Source organism: Thermobia domestica, chromosome 18 (genome assembly GCF_964235325.1).
Source record: "Thermobia domestica chromosome 18, izTheDome1.hap1.1, whole genome shotgun sequence".
NCBI classification, from domain to species: Eukaryota; Metazoa; Arthropoda; class Insecta; order Zygentoma; family Lepismatidae; genus Thermobia; species Thermobia domestica.
Window position 1 is genome coordinate 169,095,097 of NC_137471.1, and position 17,609 is coordinate 169,112,705.

The window sequence follows — 17,609 nt, forward strand, 5'->3', positions numbered from 1 at the left end:
TATTTCACGTCGTATTTTACCTATGAATTTGCTATTTGGTAGAACCGTCTGCTCGAGTGAACCCTTAATTCGCTTACACGTATACCCACCATCGCAAATTTCCCTGTTTCCTACGGACGCACCTCTACTGTAGCTCTCCAGCTTCAACTTGGCGTAAACCGAAATAGGTTCAAAAATAGCTTCTAACGAGCAGCTTGCAAAGTTTGGTGCGTTTTTTTTTTGAGACGTGTGGCTTTCACTAGAAGCTAAGTTGTATGTGTCACGCAATTGGTTGGTACCACTCGAGGAGTAACTGGATAACAAGTTTTACGATACATAACTGGATAAGAAGTTTCCCACACAACAATGAAATATTTTCAAAGTTTCTAAAACGTACCGTCATTTTCCTTCACAAAATGTATCCTACTTCCCTTAAGGAAATATCTTCCATATGTTGTTGAAAACATTTTCCAAATAATACTGAAAATATTTTCGGAATATACTCAAAAACTTTGTAGAAATATTTTATACGCCGTTAGAAAAGTTTTCCAAAAAATGTTTTCTGTACCATTTCCACACATTACTGAAAATGTATTTGAAACGTTTTATACAATGTTAACGGAATGGTTTTTAAAATGTTTCGCATGGAATATTTTAAAATCATTTGCCAATAACACTGAAAATCATTTGTTTAAAATAATGAATTTTTTCTAAATATTTTTACAATGTATTGGGTACTTAGCTGAAATGTTTTCTGAAGATTTCTAATCCATTTTTAACAAAAATTAATGTTCTGTAAAATAATAATTTTAAAACGTTTTCCACTCATACCAAAAAATATTTTCTATACATGACAGAAAATATTTAGTGAATATTTTCTGTACATCACAGAAAATATTTAAAGAACATTTTCTGTGCATGACAGAAAATATTTAGAAAACATTTTCTGTGCATGACAAAATATTTAGACAACATTTTCTGTACATAAAAAAATATTTAGAGAATATTTTCTGTACAAGACAGAAAATATTCAGAGAATATAAGGTAGACATATCAAAAACATTTTCAAATTATTTTCCTTGGTGTTTTGTAACAGTAGAAAATGTTTAGAAAATATTAAACTAGTTTCAGATATGAATTTGTGCTAAGAAAGAAAATATTTACGATTCATTTTGCAAATAGCAATTGATATGTTTTTGATTTGTTATTGTATGTAGTTTTAGAACGTACTTAAAATACTTTCTAACGAATTCTGGTTTTCACATAGAATATTTTAAATTCTTTCTGAATATTTTTTCGTCATTACCACGATAAGACCTACAGTTTGAAATACATTTCTTTTTTCAATACTGAAGGAAATGCATACTGAACAGTTTTCCAACTCTTGTAAGTAAAATATCTGGATTTCATTTTTACAAATTGATGGGGTGGTAGAAATCTGTGTATGTTGGAACCGGTTTAGAACACACGGAAACTTCTATCATCACATAAATTTGTGGAAATAAATTCTAGTATTCTAACTTACAGGTTGAAGAAAGAAATGTTCTTCAAACTGTAGGTGTTATGGTGGTAATGACGGAAAAATATACAGAAAGAATTTAAAATATTTTTCTGCGAAAACCAGAAAATGTTTAGAAAATACTATAAGTACGTTCTGAAACTACATACAATAACAAATCAAAAACATATCAATTGCTATTTGAAAAATAAGTCGTAAATATTTTCTTTGTTAGCACTAATTCGTCTGAAACTAGTTTAATATTTTCTTAACATTTGCTACTGCTACAAAACACCAAGAAAAGTAATTTGAAAATGTTTTTGATTTGATTACCTTATATTCTCTGAATATTTTTATCATGTACAGAAAATATTTTCTAAATATTTTGTCATGTAAACGGGATCCCTTAATATTACAAGGCGACACCACAGGGGGGCACTGTGCAGTACAAGTGGAGAAAACTAAATTATCTCGGACACACTACATTCTATATCTATGCCAATATTCATTGAAAAAATGATATGGAGGAACAATAACAATCGGAACAAATCACATATATTTTGTAAAAAGTATTCGTAATGGAACTCCTAAAAAAAATGTTATAGTACAGTTTCTTACAAAAGTATTAAAATATACGAAACTTACAAAAACGTGTATTTAATGAGTTTTTCTTATAAAGAATCACTGTAAAACGTGATCATATCACCATGAAACCATTTTATTGCACCATCACTCTTAACACAAGGACGACGTGGACCACTCAGATGTCCACAGTCGAGGTGTCTGAATTGTGCTCTTTTGTTGTACGTTTTACACAACACTAAAACAGCTATTGTACTGCGTAGAATAAATGACAGAGCACAAGAAAGCCATCCCAGTTATCAACATGTGAGTGGTTCATGTTGTCCTTGTGTTGAAAGTCATGATGAAATAACTCGAGTATAAAGAAATCAGCTCTACTAAGTTAAAGTACATAATTACAAAAGGAAAGAAAATGCAAGACTGGACTAAGATTTGAACCTGTAACTTCAAGTTACCGTGTCGATGCATTAACCACTAGGCTACTCACTGTTTCCGAATAGTCATTCATTTTACCACTCCTGAAGTCAGTGTTCAAGCAACCAGACCGCATTGACTATACCGCAACTTGTGAAGTTCTTGGGCAACCAGTGTATACTACAGAACCCCACTTGTGGTAAGATTTATAAATGATAAATGGGGAAAATAACTTATATCATGTAAATATTTAATTCGATATACAATCGATTATTTCTTTGAGCTATTGTATATAATAGAGAAATTATCCTTAAAATGATCTAAATTCCACCATCCTACATTGCTTATGATTACATAACAAACCGAAAGCCAAATAAAGGAATGAACCTTTAAAAGACAATACATAAAATAAAATCCTGTAGTTTATTGAGAATAATTACAGTAATAATTACTTAATTTTACATTAAGTATACATTTGTAGTACACAATATATTTAATGTGAATACATAAACAAAAAGTCGATATTAATTTAAGTCTACTAATTGCATACCGCATTGCATTTCAAGTTTACTAATAGCAAAAGAAAATGGACATGAGATTTGGAACATGGAATATTAGGAGTCTTTATAGGGCAGGCGCGTTAAAATCCGTAACGAGTGAGTTAGAGAAATACAGGATGGACGTAGTAGGAGTTCAGGAAGGTAGGTGGGAAGGAAATCGGTCTGAGAATTCCGGAAATTTTACCTTCTTTTACGGGGAAGGAAATAAATATCACCAGTTAGGAACAGGGTTTTTAGTTCATAAACGTATATTACCAGCAATTAAACGGGTTGAATTTGTTACTGATAGACTTCCTCTTATCACTCTTAAGGGACGGTGGTGTGATATTGTTGTTTTAAATGTACATGCCCCAACTGAAGATAAGATGACGATATAAAAGACAGTTTTTACGAAGAAGTGGAACGGATATTTGACCAACTTCCGCGATACCATATGAAAATTCTATTAGGGGATTCCAAAGCGAAGGTAGGACGATAAGATATTTTCAAACCGATTATAGGGAACCAAAGTCCGCATAAGGAAAGTAATGACAACGGTGTTAGACTCGTGAACTTTGCAACATCCAAAAACCTAATCGGGAAGAGTACAAAATTCCCACATCGCGACGTTCATAAATACACTTGAACATCACCAGACGGAAAAACACACAATCAAATAGATCACGTTTTAGTAGATAGAAGAAGGCAATCTAGCATAATAGATGTCCGTTCGTTTAGAGGGGCTGATTGTGACACTGACCACTACCTGGTAGCAGCGATAATACGAGAGAGGTTATCATCGGATAAAGGTAATACTCATTGTCCGAAAACGGAAAGATTCAATTTAAAGAAATTAGAAGAGAGCCAGGTAACAGAGAAATACCAGATTGAAGTTTCGAATAGATTCTCGGCTTTAGAAGATTCGGAGAGCACTAGTGTCGAGGACACCTGGATTGAAATTAGACATAGCCTTAAAATTTCAGCAAAAGAAAAATTGGGACACGCAGAAATACGTAGGAACAAACCATGGTTCGACCAGGAATGCATAAAACTAGCAGAGAAGACAAAATAGGCAAAATTACGCTGGCTACAAAATCCGATTGAAATAACTACATAAAATTTCGCAGATATCAGGCAAGAAACTTCCAAAACTTTTAGAACAAAGAAACGCGATTTTCTGAAAGATAAAATTAAGGAACTTGAAGATAATAGTAAAGATAAGAACATGCGGGACATGTATAAGGGAATCAACGAATTTAAGAAAGGCTATCAACCTCGTGCTTATATATTAAAGAAATCTGACGGTACAGTTCTTACTGACACGGATAGCATCTTAAATAGATGGAAAGATTTCTTTAACGATTTGCTTAACAGGCAACCAAAAACTAGTGTGCGTGGAGAAAAGGTGATACACACCGCAGAACCGTATATTCCAGAAACCAACCGAATAGAAGTAGAAACCGCTATAAAGAAATTAAAGAAACATAAATCTCCGGGTGTAGATGAAATTCCGGCTGAGTTAATTTTAGCTGGAGGCGAAAAATTGTGGAAAAGATACACAAACTCATTATTCTTATCTGGAACAAGGACGAATTGCCACAAGAGTGGAAAGAAGCAATCATTGTTCCAATTCACAAGAAAGGCGACAAAACTGACTGTAATAATTATCGAGGCATTTCTCTTCTGTCAACATCCTATAAAATCCTTTCAAATATTGTTAGCAAGACTGACCCCATACGCAGATGAAATTATTGGAGATTATCAGTGCGGATTTAGACGAAATCGAACAACTATCGACCAAATATTTACCATTCGCCAAATACTCGAAAAAAGTGGGAATAAAATACCCCGGTACATCAACTATTTATTGATTTTAGAAAGGCGTACGACTCGGTTAGGGGAGAAACATTATACAACGTTCTTACAGAACTTGGAATACCGAGAAAGCTAATTAGATTAATTAAGGTATGTTTAAATGAATCCCAAAGTAAAGTCCGGGTAGGAAAATTTTTATCCACGAGCTTTCACGTTGAAAATGGCCTGAAGCAAGGAGATGCGTTGTCGCCATTATTATTTAACTTTGTTCTGGAGTACGCTATAAGGAAAATCAAAGATAGCAATAAGGGCCTACAGTTGAACGGTATTCACCAGGTTATGGCATATGCTGATGATGTAAATTTAATAGGGGATGATAGGAGAACAATAGAAAGAAATGCATAGATCTTATTAAACGCTTGCAGGGACATGGGTTTAGAGGTTAATGCAGAGAAAACTAAATAGATGGAAGTGTGTCGGGACCGGAATACAGCAAATTATGGATGCGTTAAAATATTAGATAATACTTTTGATAAAGTGGATACTTTCAAATATCTAGGATCAATATTAACAGAGGAAAATCATATTCACGAAGAAATTAAATGTCGACTAAAAGCAGGGAATTCGTGTTACTATTCGGTTCAAAATCTCTTGTCGTCCCGAATTCTGTCGAGGAATTTGAAGCTTAAAATATACAAAACGATAATTATGCCTATTGTTCTGTATGGCTGCGAAGCATGGTCACTTACTCTGAGGGAAGAACATGGACTGAAAGTATTTGATTACAAGATCCTGAGACGAATATTCGGACCCAAGAGGAACGGGAATGGGGACTGGCGAAAACTTCACAACGAGGAACTATATAATTTATATGGTCTACCCAACATTGTTAGGGCCATCAAGTCTAGGAGCCTTAGGTGGGCGGGTCATGTAGCTAGAATGGAAGAAATTAGAAACGCTCTCAAAGTCTTGACTGGAAGACCAATCGGAAAACGACCATTAGGAAGACCTAGGCGCAGATGAGAGGACAATATTAAGATGGATCTCGCAGAGATTGGAATACAAAGTAGAAACTGGATGCAGTTAGCTAAGGATAGAAGTCAGTGGAAAGCTTTTGTGAACGCGGCATTGAACCTCCGGGTTCCATAGGCCATAGAGTTAGTTAGTTAGTTAGTTAATTGCATACCGTACATTATAATAGTTTGAAATGTATATACACCTCATGAGTGTATCAATTTTAACAAGTTTTATTTAACATTAAAAAAAAAAAACACTTACTTTGTAAGAAAAGTTCGAACAGAGTTGCACCTTACAAACTCTTCCTCACACCCTAGTATTGTAGTTCAGATGATGACTGTACCAATCACCAAAAACCAAGCAGCAGAATCATGCGTTTACTTACGTCCCCCCTCCCCGCAACACACACAAAATAAGTTAAACTATTTCTTGAAAAGTTCTCTGTCACCTTCATCTAAGAATATATTTAACGATACGAAGTAGGTATATTATACATTACTTTATAATCTAAAGTGTGATTTAACTGCCATAAATTAAAACTGAGCATAATATGCGCGCAAATTAGCTTAAATGAGTACCATACACTTCACACGAATCGAGCTATGCCAATAAAAAAAATCACAGTCAATAAGAATTAATTAGATATTCAGTCTATATTTTTAAATTGGTGTTATGTTGACGCTATGAATTTTGGGCTTCCTATACTAAATGTCTCTATGCCAATCTGTCTATATATAAAACGTTTTTCGCCGAATCTGCAAATTGAGCAAGCCGCGCGCTAATGATGGGAGGCTGATGATAGTTCATTACATAGGAAGACACTTTGAAATGCTAGGTGAGTCAAAACACTTCCTTCCTTTTTCTGGGATTCATCCTTACTTACGGAGGTCAAATTTGGTACCGTCTATGTAGTACCTGTGTGCGGCGTACCTTGAAATCATCTCGGTTGATAGCCTCCAAACACAGTGGACTCCTAAAATAAAGCAATTGTTGTAAAATTACTATTTGTAGCATGTGTGGCAAAATTTAAAAACGAAATATATCTCAGAATCAAGGTTAAGTCAAACGAAGCGTTTTATGCTTTTTTTTTTTATCTTACCTCAGGCTATCCAAAATACTAAAACATTGTTTCCTACACTTTTGAAAGTTATATACTAAATATCTTAATAACAATCACTCAAATTTGGTACGCTGAATAAAGTTATAGTGTAGATATAGAATTGAAACTATGATCCAAACTTAAAATAATGATATTACAGAACACAATAAACTTAACTTAGGATGAAAATGGAAACTGTAGATGCATGAGTATTACTGAGCGAAGGAAGGAAAGTAACTCAGCTGGGTTACGAGTTTGACAGAGTTCATACACAGAAATCGTTCGGTGGTTTATATTTCCTGCTTCGACTTAAAAGATAAAGAAGATAAGCTCGCTTGAAAAAGAGTTAAAAAGAAAAAAAAAAACTTTTAAAAGATTTAATTTATTCTCAATTTTTGTTCAGTATTTGTAAATAAATAATGTAGAAAACCGACACAAAGCTTGTTCGCTGGACTCTGGCGCCCTAATCCCAACTTCGCTATATGCATGCCTGCCATAAAATAATCGAGATACAAACTTTTTTTTTTTTTAAAAAAAAAAGTGCAGATTAAGGCTAGCTTAATATTTACATTTTTTTAACGATACCTACAGTTTGGCGCTAAATTCATCGTAGAAAAGCAGAGGAGTGTTTCCTGAGAGTAAAACAAACAAAAACGTTCCAATAAACTTAGGGCCAAAAGCTCATCGTTCACGTGTTAAATGCTGCCGAAAACATGAAAAAATGAATTCTAAAAGTCCATAGCTCCAAAACTTTGTGACCTACTAAATACGGGTCAAGACTTGACTTAAGAACTAATATGTGCTCTATCCAAAAATAAATGTTTTAGAATCCTAAGGTACTCACGCAACAATCTTTATGAAGGTAGTTGGAGAGTACTTTATATCATAGGCCCGTAGTCAAACTCTCTGTTTAAACATTGTTGTGGAAGCACCTCAGGATTCTGAAACACGCATTTTTGGATATGGAACATACTAGTTTCTAAGTGAAGTCTTGATCAGGCCAAGGTAGGTCCCATATTTGTGGAGCTATGGACCTCTAAAGTTGATTTTTCCTCCATGATTTCAGCAGCCTATAACACGTAAACGATAGAATTTTCGCCCTATGGTTATTGGAACGTTTTTTTTTTTTTTTTTACTCTCAGGAATCACCCCTCTGCTTTTCTACACCGAATTTAGCGCCATACTGTATAAATTAATAAGGTAGAAGTATATGTGGTCCTTCTCACTATGCTTACTTATATATATCTTAAAGGCTAGTGATAAATAACACCAGCCCTCTGCTCCTATACCACCCTGTGATACCGGAGCAGGTCGTTTGGACGCAAAGCCGTATATCTAAATAGGTTAATCTACTTAAATGGGTTATAATGGGGTGTCATTGGCTACCTACAGTAAATTTTATTTGACCCATTCTTCCTATTTAAATGTATAGTTAGTGCATATTTCTATGAAAATTTATTAATATTATAGTATCTCAACTTTCTATCAATACAATATGATCTCAACTATATGGTTTAATGGGCATATCGAATAATAATAATATTAACAACAATAATAATAAAACATTCAATAAATACTCACTTCCTGAACTACCCAATACATAGCATAAAGAACACCATTTTCATTCCAAAACTAGCTCGTATTCATTTTTTCTGATTTCTCGGAACAGGTCAGTACTTAATAAACATTTCTTATGTTTTGTACCATGTGTTTTAATAATCTATTATAGAAAAAGAAAATGCAAAAAATTAAAATATGTACAGTATTTTACAAATTTTAAGTCACATCTTTATAGTAACTAAAAATTAATGAGAAACGTACATTTTTTTAACTTAAATTAGATGTCCTTATTAGATATCTGGTGCCTTCCATTTCAATTCAGGCAAAAAAAATAAATAAATAAATAAATAAAATTTTACCATCACCATCTCAGTAATTGTTCAAACGTTTTTTTATATAAACTAGACATGTTTTTAAGGGACAATTTTTTTTCGGAAAAAAATCCCGCCAAGTAAAGGGCCATCAAAGACGGGGAGTACAATTCATGAATTGTAGAAAATATGGAAAATGGTCAAATTCGGAGCCTCACAATTCAGCAATGGAGACATGTAGAGTTACAATTCTTGCTGTGGTATGTACATAGGGATATGAATAAACTATATTTTATTATAGTTTGGTTTGCGCATGCGTATCTTTTTGTACATAAATTAACAAATGAACGTAAGTTTATCTGAAAAGTCGAAGTTTATGCTTTTTCAAGGAGCACTTCCGGTTCGAATTTTAAATTCCGTTTTCACGGATGGTAAGACATAGTTACCAGTTTTCCAAAAAAAAAAAAAAAAAAAAAAAAAAGTATCGCTTCTGTGTGCAACCGTTTTATCGCAAAAAATTCGAGAAATCTTCAAATTTTCAAAAATCGCCATTTTCTCGAAAACATCAGAGCTTAAAATTACTAAATTTTGTCAGATGGTTAAACTGTATGAACACACGAATAATGAACACACCAAATAGCATTCTCGACCAATGCTTCGTAAATGAACTACAGCCCTTTTAAGTTAGCGAACTTTCGTTAACTTTGAAGTCACAGTTGGCAACCATGAAAACAATGAAAGTGTAAAAAAAAAATGCAATCGCAAAGCATCGTGTAAAATTTCAACATACAAATTCTATTTTACTGCATGTGGACTTCGCTTAAATTGGACCGTTATTCTGCAAAGGGAAGTTCAGAGTGATCACTGGAGAAACGAGCAAATCTCCTTCCGTACGGGAGTGACATATTATTATGAAACAACTGACAGTTTTGCCGTAATAAACGACGACAGAACACACGATTCGGCTCGTACTCATAGCCATGAATAAGATTCTAAAAATACTGGAAGAAAAGCGAAAATAAACGTTATAGAAAAAGGTTCGAATACGTAAGTGTCTACAATTTAATAAACCGTTTCAGTGATTTCTGATGATGCAGCATTCCACTTTATAAATTGTTTTCAGATGTCCAAGACGCAGACAGGTCCGATAAAGCAGTGGCTTTCCAGTGAAACCGGCCGTGGTAAGGGTCTCTTCGACGTATTGGGGAGAGGGGATAAGAATGTGGCAACATGGCAAAACGAAAAACAGATTCACACTATTAAACCTGCAGAAAAATTCGTGAGTATAGTGGAAGTACCAACTCCGGGTATTACTCTCGTCTTGTTGCCAAAAACCGAATTCGACAATTAAAAACTAGTGGGAAAGTTTGCGACCGGTTACTGGTATTTACCGAAGTCATCTTTGACCTTTATGGCAGTAACGAGTCACCATGGACTAACTTCATGCTTTTCCCAAAATCGAGCTTCTGCAATTGAAAATGTAGATTTAAGAAATCTGCAAAAATGAACTTTTGTTACATACATAATGATAACCAGTGATGGATAGCAGAAATATTATCAATAAATCATAAATTACATGAAATTGCAGTGTTCTTTGTGTTTCCAGGAGGCGCGGTAGCTCAGTGGTAGAGCGTTCAGCTCCAGTGCTTGGGGTCCTTGGTTCGATTCCAGCTCGTGCCGTGTGGACTTTTTGGTGGACAAACACCGTGCTCGTGGGTTTTTCGGGTTCTCCCTTTTCCTCCCAGTTTCTTTATCTCACCATTTCACTCATTTCTCATAATCACTGTCTCCTTTAGAATAACCGGCATATATGTGGGACGTAAAACTCCCAAGATTTCATTTCATTTTTTTCTTTGTTTCCACATGGACCTTCAACAGGGTACAGGTTTCCAGAAGAGAATAAGAGAAGAGAATATAAGTGTTTTGTGACCATCGACAACGTGCTACGAGTTGTGAGTGCACCAACACCTATTGGAGCATCTGTCATGGTTACATGCTATTAGCGAAGAAGACACTAAGCAAGCAAATAATTATTTCAGAGTGGAAAAAAATTGGTGTAACTTTGTTTCCGAAAACCATTTTAAGTAAGTTTAAATTTTTTTCGTAATCGTAATTTTCACCTCAGGTTACATCGGTTTAAGAAAACGGAGGAGTAGGGGGAGGCTCATCTTATTATCTCAGAGAGCCTTTTTGATCAAAATAATAAAAAGGAGCCAGGAAAACCTTTTATTCTTTATTTAATGAATGTGAACCACAAACATCATCAAATTGTTGCACTTTCATTGTTTTCAGTGTTGCCAACGGTGATATTGAAGCTAATGAAAATTCGCTAAGTTTAAGAGGATGTAGTTCGTTCATGAAGCATTGGTCAACAATGCTATTTGCTGTGTGCTAGATAGAACCAAAACGATTAAATTAATCGATAGCCGTAATTAGTAGACACTACTTTAATTGGTTAGTGCATCGCATACACGACAATGACAACTAGCATATCTGAGGATGTTTCATACTGTGGCCAGAAAAATTTACTTCGAAATATCCCATACAGCAGCTAATTTAATATTATATAAGAATTTCGATACTCGAAAAGAAAAATCAATTGAGACGTGCTAATTTATCCTGAATAACTGAGTCCTGCAACCAAGGAAGAAACGTTAAAATAGCTAATTGTCTATAACAGCCCAAGTACCGGCAATAATTAAGTGCAATTAGCAATTACAAAGACGAGACGGCTATTTTTACCGCAAAACTGTACAGTTGTTATTCCTTTTACTTAATGTAACCAAGTAAGTTGGTTAAAACCTTTTGACAATTTTCTTGGTAAAGGTCAGAAGGTATAGCGTCGTTGGCTTCCCGCACTTGAACCTGCTCATCACTGGGGGTGTGGTAAAAGGATAGCAAATCACCAGCCACCATTCACTGCGCTCAGCGAGCCACGAATAACTCAACTGGCTACTCCCCATAAACGTCACAACAACTTTTCGCGGGAAAGCAACGACGTCATACCTTCCGGACTATAGTAATCCAGGAAAAGGCAAAGTGTAGTTTCACTGAGTACTGCTCGGTTACTACTCGGCTACACGACTTCTAGCGTAGTTTTAACCGAAATTCGACTATCAGCAGCTATTTAATTCTTACTCTGCACAAGAAAAAAAAATCATATGGACCCGTGGTCAAACGTCTATAGTTACGGGCTGCCGAAAACGTGGGAAAAGGAAATTTAGAGGTCCAGAGTTCCACTACTGTGAGACCGATCCCAGACGAGTCAACACATTACTTAAGAGCTAGTACGTGCCCTATCCAAATATCTATATTTCAGAATCTTGCGGCATTTACACGTTAATTTTGATATACCCAGTTGAGGAATACTCAGAAAATCGAAGTGCTCATAAACTGTCCACTGATATGCAAGCACCGCAGAATTCTGAAACATGGGTATTTGAATAGGGCACATACTAGTTCTTAAGTGATGTCTTCCTTGACTGCGCTGGGGACTCGAACCCGGTTCCCGGAGAAGTTTGGGAATCACACTTAAGTTCCTCCACCAGGTCGTGATGTAATGTCACGTGGTATTATCATGGGGGTAAAAGTGAAATAAAACGAGCCGTGTGGGACTTCTTTCCTAATCTGCTCGCTGACGCTCGCTCAACTACGTTTTGTAGCGGAAGTAAAACTTTTCTTTTTTTTTTTCAAACAATAAAGTTATGCTTGTAAAGTATAGTATGTGACACCACCAAAGGCATGGAAAGTTCTACCAAGTGACAAAGGCACAAAACATTTCCAGGAAGTGGCTGAAACTATAAGAACCGATTGAAGTTACTGTCAGAGTCAAAGTAAAAATTTCTATTGGGTCTCCTCGTGCCGCCAGTTTAAAAATTTAGACACATTCCCTGTAACATATTATCAGGTTAGCTAGGCGTTCACTAAATAAGGAGCTCCATTACTAGTAGTAGAATGACTTACGGAGAGCTCATTATAAATAGTGTGGACTATGTCATAAGAAGTAGAGTTCATAAAATACGAACAATCTTGTACTATGTGGAAACTAAAAATCACAAATGCTATATAACCGAGTCAGAGCAGGAGTGCAGCAGCGGGCCTGAGTCCGTGTGAAGCATGCGGGTGAGCGAAAATGAAGATAGTCGAAGAGCACACTTGCACATACAATACTTTCACAGTCACTATAAATTCATTTCAATATGCTGTGCTCTGACAGTAATTATTTATATTCATACTCGCATTCCCTCACGAGAAATATTTCACATAATACTTTACCTTCAAATTTTCTATTTGCTAGAAACGAATGAACCTTATATCGGCTTTTGGGGGCCGAACATTTTTGGTGAAAATTGCTACATTGTTAAATATTGGCTAATTTTGGTTAGGTTATGTTAGTTTAGCTTAATTTAAGCCAGGTCTACTTTGCTACTTCGACGTAATTAAATTTATACAAATAGAAAGTTTACAGATAAAATACGATGTGAACCTTTTTTTTTTTTTTTTTTTTTGTCTGTGTGAAGGAATGACAGTGTGAATATAAGTAATTACTGTCAGCCCACACTGCACAGCATATTGAAATGAATCTTGAGTAACAGTGAAAGCATTGTATGTGTTAGTGGGGTTAAGTTCCAAAGTTGGTCGTCCGTATGTAGTAAAAATTTAAAAATTTACCGGCAGGAAATAAATTGGCGTGTTCGCGTGCTTCATAATGTATAAGGAAAGCGAAAGTTGTGTTTATTTTCTTATATAAACGGTTCTGAACATGAAACTATTTAGCAAGCGGAGGGAACTACTTGGCGCAAGGTTACTGCAAGGTAGAATTATGGGAATGTAATGAGCATTTCTTTTTGAAAAGATTGATGGTGATAATCCGGAAAAGCTATAAAAAATAAGTAAAAGTCATGGCTTAATAAACCTAAAAATAAATTGTAGAGAATGCGGTAAGCAAATAACTATAAAGAAACGTGGAGAAAGTTATATTGTTTACTGTAATGTTAAGTGACATAACCAACATGGCAGCAATCTTTTAGAACACAGGCCCGTCTTTCCAATTAGCTGTAATAAAAACAGAAAGCAACGTGCCCTGCGGGGCACTAACCCGTCTCCACTCGCTAATTTAACTCAGCATTATTATGTGAATTAAATGTAAAACTTTGGTAAAGAAAGGAACCAATTAGCCAAAAAAGTAGGCGACGACCAACTTCGGAATAATTGCCTGTTAGTGTACTATTCCACTATCATCGTTTATGTGCATAACCCCCGTCGCTGACGCGCCTGCTCCCTACGGGCACACCCTTATCACTCGGGCTTTCGTGCTGCACTTCTTCCTGACTCAGTTAGATAGCACTCGCGCTTTTCAGTGGCCACCTAGCACAAACTGGTTTATGTTTTATGCACGGGTTAATTTACAACGCCCGCTCCAGCAGGTATACTCACTCAGAAAGGAGAAATTACACATTAATAATTTTATGAAAATGGATCAAAACTTACCTAACCTTAAGCTAACCACTACCCTACTTATTTATATCTTACTCTACTTTACTTACCCTACTCTACTATATTTTTTCAAAGGGCCCTTCTTATCGATGCGCAGTTGGAGCGTGTCTTGTAGTAAAGTTTATGCACTGTAGTTTTTATGTTGTACGTCCATACTGACCTCTCCTTATGTCAATCTGCAAGTAGTAATGGATCTCCTTAATTATTGCATGCTCCGTTAGCAGAAATACAAAGCTCTACCCTAACCTGAAAATGGAAGAAATTTGTCAAATGTTATATACATATATAAATAAATAAACACTTACTTGTTTGAAATGTTAGCTTTGATATCTTTACTTCACATACGCTTCACAAACGAATGGTCTCTCTCTCGTGGGGAAAACATGGTTCCTCCCTTTTAATGTTCCTGGGAATCCCTTGAACAAGCCACGGTGGTGCATATGCTTGCTACAACGAGGTTAGATTAGTTGCATGGCGTAGATGTATTTTACTGGGACCACAGGACGCAAATTAGAGGTCAAGGTGATTGAGGAGGAAAAGCTGTAGGAGATGATAGATAACAGTAGTATTTTTCAGCTATAGTATGGTGCTGATAGGAAAAGGCCCATAACCAAGTAGAGCGTATAGGGAGCTAAGAAAGACAGGACGATAGCGTGTCGTACAAGGACAAGAATAAGTGAGATGTTCTAATGCTGCTTGTAGACGATCCAAGAAAGCTTGAACAAGACCATTCAATACTTCAAATTTACACGTTCAAAGGAGTATTGTTCAAGACACTTGAACAAGACTCTCGAATGGACTTGAAACAACTTTTACACGATCATAGGGGTATTGAATCTCTTTTATATTCTTGTTAATAGATGGCATTCCAAAACAAGTGACTGTAACTATGAAAACAAATGAAAGCGAAACTGCGTATTGAATTAAGTTCAGACATGCGCATGAATAACTATAATATTAGTATATTTTCGTAATTTTCTGCAGGCATTTGTAATTTAATAGATTATATTAAATAATTTAGAAAACAAGTCAATTGATTTTACAGCAATCCCATCGAATTTTCACTAAGTAGTTTGTCCCTGTTACATTAAATGCGTGTTAGGTTAGGTGACGTTAAAAAAGTAAAGTGCTGCTTAGGTATAAAATCGTTCCGTATACTAAGCTTTTTTAAAAATCTGATTCTTCAAGTGGGCTGCTGATGACAGAACCACATTCAAAAAGAAAAACATCGAACTATTTCCTAAAATTGTGTGAATCACGAGGCAATGACTGCCTTTTGATATTATTTATGCTATGGCATCGAAGACAGTTTAAAGAAAAGGCTGAAAACAGAAAACCAAACGAAGCAATGATAATGGATAAAAGCAAACCAACTTAACTTAAATGCAGCGAAAACAACTATAATGAGTTTCAATGAAGGAAAACTGAACTCTCTAAATATACATCAAATACGTATAGACGGGGAACTCATACAGGTATCTGACTCTTGTAAATTTTTAGGGATAAAATTGGACTCTAAGTTAACATGGGACGATCACGTGAATGATTTGTTGAGGAAACTAAGTGCAAAAATATATCTTATACGTAAAGTTAGTAAGATTCTAACTACAGAAACATTGAAAACAATTTATTTCGGATTGATTCAGTCAATTCTATCGTATGGAATCATTTTTTTGGGGTAATACCTGTTATGCAACGAAAGTGTTTACGATGCAGAAGAAAATGTTACGAATAATGTTATCAGTACCGTTTCATACACCAAGTAGACCACTGTTTCAGAAACTTAAAATATTACCATTGCCGTGTATATACATTCTAGAAACAACATCATTTATACATATAAATAAAAGAAACTTTCAACTCAACTCGGACCTACACGAATACAACACAAGAAAAACCAATCATATTCATATCCAAAATTTCCGTCTAACAAGAACTCAAAATTCGTTACACCACATAGGAATAAAACTTTATAATAAATTACCAGATCGTGTCAAACGAATGCCAAACTTGCAGTTTAAAAGACACCTCAAGTTACTGTTACTCAAACATCTTTTCTATGGTTTAGATGAATATCTTCACTGTGATCTTTCTTTATAATGTAAATATCAAAATTTATTTGAATTTTAAAATATATAAAACAAGATAAATTTATATTTTCTGTAAAAGTACACTTAGTTTGTTTTATTGTTACGTATATATTTTATATTATTACTTTATATATTGTATTATTACATATTATTTTTTTAATAATTGTAATACTAATTGTAGCGTATCTCTTGCAATTATTATTATTATAACTTGTAATAATAACTGTATCTCTTGACGAAGCCATGAACGCTAAGTTCTTACGGCGGAAAATGAAATAAATAAATAAATAAATAAATATTTCTTCAGCTACTGGACTTACCGCCAATATCTGCATCAGACTTTCTTCAGAAATCTATCCCATATTTGGTACTGGTTAAGACTAATCCGTCAAACGAATAGTAATTTTACTGTTAAAATGTGTGAGTGCGTATGTTGTTTAGAAGTTTAATGTTACCAGTATCAAATCATTACAAGGGCTATAGTTCAGTTCAAATGAGTGAATATGATGTCAAGGGTTTGTTTCCATGATTCTTATTCTTGTGTTTCTTGTACTATAACCTCCGTCGATGACGCGCCTGCTTCCTACGGACGTACTCTCCCGTGGACTCTCTTCAATGCTCCTACCCTGACACTGTTAAACAGCATTCTCGATCTTATTTATTTATTATTATTTTACACTGTCTTGTATGTAGCATATGTTAACTAACTAACTAACTAACTCTATGGCCTATGGAACCCGGAGGTTCAATGCCGCGTTCACAAAAGCTCTCCACTGACTTCTATCCTTAGCTAATTGCATCCAGTTTCTACTTTGTATTCCAATCTCTGCGAGATCCATCTTAATATTGTCCTCCCATCTGCGCCTAGGTCTTCCTAATGGTCGTTTTCCTATGGGTCTACCAGTCAAGACTTTGAAAGCGTTTCTACCTTCTTCCATTCTAGCTACATGACCTGCCCACCTAAGTCTCCTAGACTTGACGACCCTAACAATGTTGGGTAAACCGTATAAACTATGTAGTTCCTCGTTATGAAGCTTCCGCCATTCCCCATTCTCGTTCCTCTTGGGTCCGAATATTCTTCTCAGGATCCTGTTCTCAAATACTTTCAGTCTATGTTCTTCCCTCAGAGTAAGCGACCATGTTTCACAACCATACAGAACAACAGGCATGATTATCGTTTTATATATTTTAAGCTTCAAATTCCTCGAC

General features: G+C 35.2%; 1 long non-coding RNA gene across 1 annotated transcript; it reads right to left on the reverse strand.

Moving 5' to 3' along the window:
* Positions 1–2,109: 2,109 nt before the first annotated feature.
* On the reverse strand, positions 2,110–16,258 carry LOC145674771 (uncharacterized). The gene is made up of 4 exons (XR_014129024.1): positions 14,616–16,258; positions 14,361–14,486; positions 8,525–8,663; positions 2,110–6,817 (listed from the first exon to the last, which is right to left on the reverse strand). It is a non-coding gene; the product is annotated as an uncharacterized LOC145674771 (long non-coding RNA).
* Positions 16,259–17,609: the final 1,351 nt, after the last annotated feature.